Below are 7,764 nucleotides of genomic sequence, written 5' to 3' on the forward strand. Positions count from 1 at the left end.
AAAAAAAAAAAAAACCTCACTGCCGTCAAGACAGATCCAACTCATAGCGACCTCTCCTTGGGTTTCTGAGGCGATAATACTACAGAAGTACACCACCCAACCTTCCTTCCAAGGAGTGGCTGGTGGGTTTGAACCACCAGTGTTCTGGTTAGCAGTCAAGTGGGTAGGGACTACACCACCAGAACTCCCCTAATTTTCCCAAGATGTCTATATATAGAGAGAGAGAATGATAGAATGATAGAATTTTACAAGACAGAGGACTCACTCATTGCCAATACATTTTCACTAAGATTCCTGTGATGGAATACACAGGAATCAAATCGATTACATCTTTGGAAAGATGATGGAGAAGCTCAATATCATCAGTCAGACAAAACCAGGGGCTGACTATGGAACAGAGCATCAACTGATCATATCCAAGTTTAAGTTGAAGCTGAAGGAAATTTAAACAAGTCCACAAGAGCCAAAGTACGACTTTCAGTGTGTGTGTGTGTGCATGTGTGTGTGTGTGTATGTGTAAACTCACTGTCACCAAGTCATTTCCGACTCATAGTGACCCCTCCATCGATTTCTGAGACAGTATCTCTATGGAAATAGATTGCTCAGTCTTCCTTCCAAGGAGTGGCTGGTACATTTGAACCACCAGCCTTCTGATTATCAGTCAAATGCCTTAGGCACTATGCCACCAGAGCTCCCCAAATTTAGTCCACCTCAAGAATAAATTTGACACACTGAACACTAATGACCAAAGACCAGACAAATTGTGGGATGGCATCAAGGACTCCATAGTTGATAAAAACAAAAGTTCATTAAAAAGAGAGGAAAGAAAGACAAAACCAAAATGGATGTCAGAAGAGACTCTGAAACTAGCTTGAGAAGACAAAGTACATTATCATAAAGAAATGTGCAGAGACATGGAGTTATAAAAACAAAAGGGAAGAACACACTTTGCTGTTGTTGTTTTTGTTGTTGTTATGTGCCGTCGAGTCAGACCTGACTCATAGCAACCCCTCCTTGGGTTTCCAAGGCAGTATCACTACGGAAGTAGATTCCCCAACCTTCCTTCCAAGGAGTGGCTTATGGGTTAGGGTTAGTTCTCAAGCTGACAGAACTGAAGAAAAATATGTAAGCCTTGAGTTGCAATATTGAAGGGTTCTATGGTCAAAATAGGAGCTCTGGTAGCATAATGCCTAAGGCACTTGACTGCTAATCAGAAGGCTGGCAGTTCAAACCCACCAGCCACTCCTCGGAAGGAAGATGGTGCAATCTACTTCCGTAGTGATACTGCCTCGGAAACCCAAAGAGGGGTGGCTACGAGTCGGGTCCGATTCAATGGCACATAACAACAACAACATGGTCAAAATACTGAACAACAGAGGAAACATGGCAAATAGAGGGAATACATAGAATTACTGTACCAAAAATAATTGATGTTCAACCACTTCAGGAGGTAGCATATGATCAAGAACTGATGGTGTTGAAGGAAGAAATCCAAGTGGCACTGAAGTAGTTGATGAAAAATAAGGCTCCAGGAATTGACAGACAGAATACCAATTGAGATGTTTCAACAGACAGGTGTGCTTACTTGTCTATGCCAAGAAATTTGGAACACAACTACTGACCAACTTACTGTTAGAGGTCCATATTTGTGCCCAGACCAAAGAAAGGTGATCCAGCAGAATGCAGAAATTATCAAACAATATCATTAATATCACACACAAGTAAGATTCTGCTGAAGATAATTAAAAAATGCTTGCAGCCATGCATTGACAGAGAACTGCCAGAAATTCAAGCCAGATTCAGAAAAGGACATGGAAGGAGGGATATCATTGTTGACGTCAGATGGATCTTAGCTGAAACTAGAGAATACTAGAAAGGTATTTACCTGTGCAATAAAGGCATTTGACTTATGCATCATAACAAATTATGGATAACATTGCAAAGAATGGAAATTCCAGAACACTTACTTGTGCTCATGTGTAATCTGTACATAGACCAAGAGGCTGTCATTTGAACAGAACAAGGGGATGCTGCATGGTTTTAAATCAGCAAAGGTGCGCATCAGGTTTGTATCCTTCCACCATATTTATTTAACTGGTATGCTGAAAAAAAAAATCCAAGAAGCTGGACTATATGAAGAACAAGCATTAGGATGGCGGAAGACTCATTAACAACCTGTGATATGCAGATGACACACCTTGCTTTCTGAAAGAAGACTTGAAGCATTTACTGATGAAGATCAAAAGCTACAGCCTTCAGTATGGATTATACCTCAACATAAAGAAAACAAAAATCCTCACAACTGGACCAATAAGCAACATCATGATAAATGGAGAAAATATTGAAGTTGTCAAGTATTTCATTTTACTTGGATCCTCAATCAGCACCCATGGTAGCAGCAGCAAGAACTCAAACAATGTACTGCACTGGGCAAATCTGCTACAAAAGACCTTTTAATGTGCTAAGGAGCAAAGATGTGACTTTGAAGACTAAGGTGCTCTTGACCTAAGCCATGGTATTTTCAATCTTCATATATGCATGTGAAAAACAGACAATGAATAAGGAAGACTGAAGAACTGGTGTCTTTGAATTATGATGTTGGCAAAGAATATTGAATATACCCTGGATTGCCAGAAGAATGAAAAATTCTGTCTTAGAAGAAGTACAGAGAGAATGCTGCTTAGAGGTGAGAATGATGAGACTTTGTCTCACGTACTTCGGACATGTTGTCAGGAGGGATTAAACCAAAAACTGAACCCACTGTCATTGAGCTGATTCCAACTCATAGTGACCCTATAGGACAGAGCAGAACTGCCCCATAGAGTTTCCAAAGCAGTAAAGCTTTATGGAAGCAGATAGCCCAATCTTTTTCCGACGGAGTGACTGGTGGGTTTGAACCACCAACCTTTTGGTTAGTAACCCAATACCTTAATTACAACATGACCAGAGCTCCTCAGGAGGGACTAGTCCCTGGAAAATGACATCATGCTTGCTAATGTAGAGGATTAGAGAAAAAGAGGACGACCTTTAATGAGATAGATTGACACAGTGGCTGCAACAATGGCTTCAAACACAGCAACATAGTGAGGATGGTGCAGAAACAGGCAGTTTTTCATTCAACATAGGTCCTGATAAGTCAGAAGGGACTCAACGGCACCTAGCATCACATAATGATAGGTATGTAAGGAGCCCTGGTGGCAAAATGGTGCTTAGCTGCTAACTGAAAGGTGGGCAGTTCAAACTTAACAGTGCTGAAGTCACTTACAAATTTTACTATCTTTTTCATAGATTCTTTGGTATTTTCTACATAGACATCATGCCATCTTCAATAGTGACACTTAATTTTTTCCTTTGTTATCCGTATGTTTTTAATTTAATTTTCTTGCCTTATTGCAGTGGCTAGAAGTTCTAATACTATGATTATGAGAGTGGACATTCTTACTTAGAGTGAAAGTACTCAGTCTTTCACCATTACTTATGATGTTAGTTGTAGGGTCCAGTGAGTTTTTCGTAGTAAAATATGTCTCCCCAAAAATTCTTTCAACCACACTTAAGTGTACCACATTTACCATGATGTGCATCCATAACCATTATCCATTTCCAAAAAGTCTTCATCACCCCTAACAGAAAACCAGTACACCTTTATAAGCAATAATTTCCCTTTCCCCTTCCCTTTCACTTCTGGTAACCACAAATAATTTCTGTCTCTTTAAACTATAGGTTTCTTTGTGGATATTCCTTATCAAGTGGAAGAAGTTCCCCCTATTCCAAATTTCCTAAGATAATTTAAAATCATGAACACGTTATATTTTGTAGGATGCTTTTTGTGCAACACTTGATATAATCATGTGATTTTTATTCTTTAGCCTGTTGATATGGTGGATTATATTGAGTGATTTTCAAATATTGAACAAGCCTTGCATTCCTGGAAGAAACCCCACTCGATTATAGTATGTTGTTAGGTTGTCAGGTGCCATTGAGTTGTGTCTGACTCACAGCGACCCTATGTACAGCAGAACAAAACACTGCCCAGTCCTGAGCCAGTCCCAGGATCCTTACTATATCTGAGCCCATCGTTGTAGCCACTGTGTTGATCCATCGTGTTGAGGGTCTTCCCCTTTTTCATTGACCCTCCACTTCACCAAGCATGAAATCCTTCTCCAGGGAATGATCCCTTCTTATAACATGACCAAAGTAGGTGAGACGAAGTCTGGCCACTCTTGCTTCCAAGGAACATTCTGGCTGCACTTCCTCCAAGACAGATTTGTTAGTTCTTTTAGCAGTACACGTATTTTCAGCATTCTTTGCCAACATCAAAACCCAAAAGCATCGACTCTTCTTCAGTCTTCCTTATTCATTGTCCAGCTCTCACATGCACATGAGGGGATTGAAAATACCATGGCATGTGTCAGGCGCACCTTAGTCTTCAAGGAGATATCTTTGCTCTTCAGCACCTGAAAGAGGTCTTTTGCAGCAGATTTTGCCAATGCAATACATCATCTGATATATTAACTGCTGCTTCCATTGGTTTTGATTGTAGAACCAAGTAATATAAAGTCTTTGACAACTTCAGTCTTCTATTTATCATGATGCTGCTTATTGGTCCAGTTGTGAAGGGTTTTTTTTTTTTTTCCTTTATTTTGAGGTTCAATCCGTAATGCAGACTATAGTCTTCAATCTTCATCAGTAAGTGCTTCAAGTCATCCTCATTTTCAGGAAGCAAAGTTGTGTCATCTGTGTATCGCAGGTTGTTAATGATTCTTCCTCCAATCCTGATGCTCACTGTTCTTCACATAGTCCAGCTTCTCTGATTTTATGCTCAGCATACAGGTTGAATAAGTATGGTGAAAGGATGCAACCCTGACGCACTCCTTTCTTGACTTTAAACCATGCAGAGTTTGAACGACTGCCTCCTGGTCTATGTACAGGTTCCTCATGAGCACAATTAAGTGCTCTGGATTTCCCATTCTTCTCAATGTTATCCATAATTTGTTATGATCCATAAAATGGAATGCTTTTGCATAGTCAATAAAACATAAGTAAACATCTGTCTGGTATTCTTTGATTTGAGCCAAGATCCATCTGACATCAGCAATGATGATGAGGGCATCCCACATCCTCTTCTGAATCCAGCTTGCATTTCTGTGGGTTCTCTGTCAATATACTGCTGCAACAATTTTTGAATTATCTTCAGTAAGATTTTACTTGCATGCAATAATTAGTGAAATTGTTCGATAATTTCCACATTCTGTGGGATCACCTTTCTTTGGAATGTGTACAAATATTGATATCTTCCAGTCAGTTGGCCAGGTAGCTGTCTTCCAAATCTCTTGGCAAAGCTGAGTGAGTGCCTCCAGCGTGGGCATCCATTTGGTGAAACATCTCAATGGGTATTCCATCAATTCCTGGAGGCTTATTTTTCACCACTACTTTCAATGCAACTTTAACTTCTTCCTTCAACACCATTGGTTCCTGATCATATGCCACCTCCTAAAATGGATGAGCATCGACCAATTCTTTTTGGTACAGTGACTCTGTGTATTCCTTTCATCTTCTTTTGATGTTTCCTGCATCATTCAATATATTGCCCATAGAATCTTTCAATATTGCAACTCAAGGCTTAAATTTTTTTCTTCAGTTCTTTCAGCTTGAGAAATGCTGACCATGTTCTTCCCTTTTGGTTTTCAAACTCCATGTCTTTGCACATTTCATTGTAATAGTTGACTTTGTCTTCTTGAGCTGCCTTTTGAAATCTTATGTTCAGTTCTTTTATCTTGTCATTTCTTCCATTTATATAATTCTTTTTATACATTGCTGGATTCTGTTTGTTGAGGATTTTTGGATCTAGGTTAATAGAAAATTAATAGAAATATTGATTCTAGTGTTTTTTTGTTTGTTTGTTTGTTTGTTTTTTGCTTTTTGTTCCATCTTTGTTTGGTTTCATATTAAGGTAACACTGGTTTTATAAAATGAGTTGAGGAATGTCTCCTCCTCTTGCATTTTTGGGAAGAGACTGTAGAATTAGTGTTAATTAATTAATTAGTGTTAATTCTTCTTTAAATATTTTGCAGAATTCTGCAGTGAAATATTCTAGGCATGGAGATTTCTTTTTGGAAGTTATTAAATTATAGATTCCATGTCTTTAAAAGGTGTAGGACAATTAAGATTACATTTTTCCTATTGGTGAACTTTTGGTAGTTTGTTAAAGATTTTATCTATGTCGTCTAAGATGTCAAATTTATGTGTGTAAAGCTGTTTGTATTAATCTCTTATTATCCTTGTAATGGCTGCAGGATCTGTAGTAACAGTCCTTGTTCATTCCTGATGTTGCTTTCTGTCTTCCTAGAAGTTCATAAATTGTATCATCTTTTCAAAGAACTAGCTTCCCCAGAATCACTTCCCTCTGACTTCTATGGTTTCTGGTGAAAAATCCACTGCCATTTGGATTGGATTGCCATTACTCCTCTGTAAATAATGTGTCATTTCTCTCAGGCTGCTTCAAGATTTTGTCTTTGTCTTTTGTTTTCGGGAGTTTCATTATGATGTGTTTTTTTGTGTATTACTTTGGATCTATCCTATTTGGGATTCACACAGCTTCTTGAATCTGTAGGTTTATGTCTTTATATAAATTTGGAAGGTTTTCAGCCACTATTTCTTCTCATATATTTTTAGTCTCAATTCCTTCTCCTTTCCTTCTGAAACTCCAATGGTAGAAATGTTAGAGCTTTTGTTACTGTCCCACAGGTACCTGAGGCACTGCTTGTTTGTTTGTTTTCCCTATGATCTCTCTTTTGTTCAGATTGGGTAATTGCTATTGATTTCTCTTCAATTTCACTGATTCTTTCTTCTGTCATCTCCAATCTACAATTAAGTTAGTCCAGTGATTTTTTACCTTCTGTTTTATAATTTCCGTTTGGTTATTTTTATAACTTCTATTTCATTGCTGAATTTTTCTCTTTTCCACTTGTTTCAAGGTAATTCATAATTGGTTATTGAAGCATTTTTATGATTGTTTGTTAAATAATTTCAACATCTGAGTTATCTCAATGTTGACATCTTTTCCATTTAAATGTGATTGTCCCAGTATTTGGTATAAGGAGTGATTTTTAAATTTGTATCTTGGACATATAAGGTATTATGTTAGGAGACTCTGAGTCCTATTTAGTCTTCTTTGTTAGCAGACAGCCACCCTTTTTAGGTGTAATATGTAGGACCATGTGAGAGTGGATGTTCAGGCCCACACTGACATCACCTCAGCAAAAGTGAAGTGAGATGACACACATGCTTCATTCCAGATGGGTGGGGTTGAGCTCCCCTCTTGATCCTACTGACTCCTTCCCAGCAAAAGGAGCATTCTGTCCCACCTTGTCTCATTCTGTCTTGTTGATGCTGGACAGCAGAGGAGGAGGCTAATCTCTGCACTAGTCCTGGTTGACCTCTGCAAGTCAGAATGCAGACTATCCCCAATGTTCCCCGCTTGTTTCTCATTGATGCCATATGGGGGTTAGAGGCTCAGCTCCCTCTTTGGTTCTGATGCTAACCCTACAGGGGAATCTGTGTGTGTGTGTGTGTGTGTGTATTAAGATGAGTTCCTGATCAGCCCCCATGAAACTGTGGGGAGGGGCAGATGCAGTTTTTCAATTAGTATTTTGTTAGAGTAGAGCCAAGTACTGTCCCCCCCCCAAAAAAAAAAACCTGCTCTGTTAGGCCAGTCTTTTCCTGGCCTTTTGCTTAGTGGGAATATCTTTTCTTAGAGCTATTTTT

This window comes from Orycteropus afer, unplaced genomic scaffold (assembly GCF_000298275.1).
Source record: "Orycteropus afer afer isolate SDZICR_OR568_19922 unplaced genomic scaffold, OryAfe1.0 scaffold00571, whole genome shotgun sequence".
NCBI lineage: Eukaryota > Metazoa > Chordata > Mammalia > Tubulidentata > Orycteropodidae > Orycteropus > Orycteropus afer.